Source organism: Cyprinodon variegatus, unplaced genomic scaffold (genome assembly GCF_000732505.1).
Source record: "Cyprinodon variegatus isolate N-32 unplaced genomic scaffold, C_variegatus-1.0 Scaffold62, whole genome shotgun sequence".
Classification (NCBI taxonomy): domain Eukaryota; kingdom Metazoa; phylum Chordata; class Actinopteri; order Cyprinodontiformes; family Cyprinodontidae; genus Cyprinodon; species Cyprinodon variegatus.
Genome location: NW_015150515.1, coordinates 1,028,966 through 1,030,503, shown reverse-complemented (window position 1 = coordinate 1,030,503; position 1,538 = coordinate 1,028,966). Strand labels below are relative to the sequence as shown.

The 1,538-nt window shown below is 36.4% G+C and overlaps 1 protein-coding gene across 1 annotated transcript in view; it reads right to left on the bottom strand.

Annotated features, from left to right (window-relative positions):
• LOC107082797 (neurexin-1-like) overlaps positions 1-1,538 on the bottom strand; it is a 1,206,010-nt gene that overhangs the window by 462,137 nt on the left and 742,335 nt on the right. The window lies entirely within an intron of this gene.

Genomic DNA, 1,538 nt, shown 5'->3' with positions numbered 1-1,538 from the left:
CTCTGGAGTGTAATCGCTTCCTCTATGAGAAAAAGGAGCAGCGCATGAACCGAAAGAAACACACGCGAACCGAACCGAGACAGTCGAACCGAACGATTCTGACGGTCTTCATAAATCGTCCCATCCCTAATATATATATATATATATATATATATATATATATATATATTTATATTTATATATATGTTAGAGAGAGAGAGGGGAAAACAGAATATAATGGGGACTCAATATCAAGAAATGGCTCATTTTATGGAACTCTGAACTTTATCTAAATGAAAAAGGAATCCTTAGTGGCACATACCACACTGATGTTTTAGGACAATTTAAGAGTAAGCCTGGACTTAATGAAACTGTTTACAGTTGTTTTATGTCATTTCTCATGCTCCTCTACACTGTCCTCTAACCAGCACATTACCCATTGGTCCTCTTGGAGTGTTAGTTAGAACAAAGTTTTGTATGGGGCCTGGCTAATGGGGTCCTGATTAATGATGAAGACACAGCACAATACCATTAGCTTCTTGTCTCCCTTAGCAAAGCACTGAGGGATGGAAAAAGAGAGAGAAGGATGGGTGTAGTCAAGAAATGTTGAATTGGCACCAGCATACCTCAGACATAAACCCAAATGAGGAAATACAGTCAAGTGAAGATTTCTACAATGAAAATAAAATAAGAACCTTCTTGGCTAGAGAAATGAACAAACTGCATACAAGAAAAGTACTAAACAAAATGAAAATTGGCTTGTCAGGAAAAGAGAAAACAATAGGCTTTTACTAATTTTGCCTTTGACATTAAAAATATACAGACGGACGAGGTTAGCAACAGATACAAGAATTAAAAAATCAACAACAGGAAAACAACTCAAGCACAACTTTTATGGACAAACACAGATTGGCTTTATTACTAGCCGTGGGGTGAACAGATGTCTCTCCACGTCTCCAAATGCTCTCATCTGATTAAGTTGTGACTCCAATTTTGACAGCATTCTTTACACACTTATGAGATTCATCAGTTAATAAGCACAGCAGGAAGGTACATCTTTCTAAATGGTGCTACACCCAAGGCACAGTGATCTGTGCCTGAGTGCAGCAAGACTATTCATGGAACCCACACAGACCATTAAAGTGATACAGCACTTTAAGCAGGCAAGAAACGTAGGGGGGTAGATTGGAATGAAGCCTTTATGGGAGAAAGGAAGCAACTACACAATTCTTCACATAATAAGTGCTGAATTAAAGTGCATTTTTTCCTAAATAATCTATGTTTGTATCAAATACAGTATATAATTAGAATAATTAACATCTCAAAGATACTTTTGCAAATCCTTGCATAAAGCCAGTATGGTATCAAACATTGGCTTTGCTTGAATGTTCCAAGGACGAAATAAAAAAAACTACAGTAAGGTATGATGTTAATGTTACACAAAAATAAAGAGCATAATTAATTTATTTATATCTACCCCAAAACTCAAGAACTTTTCTAAGTGAACCCCCTACTCACCACCCTTCAGTAAGGTTGTTGCTTACTTTACCAAATTTTTA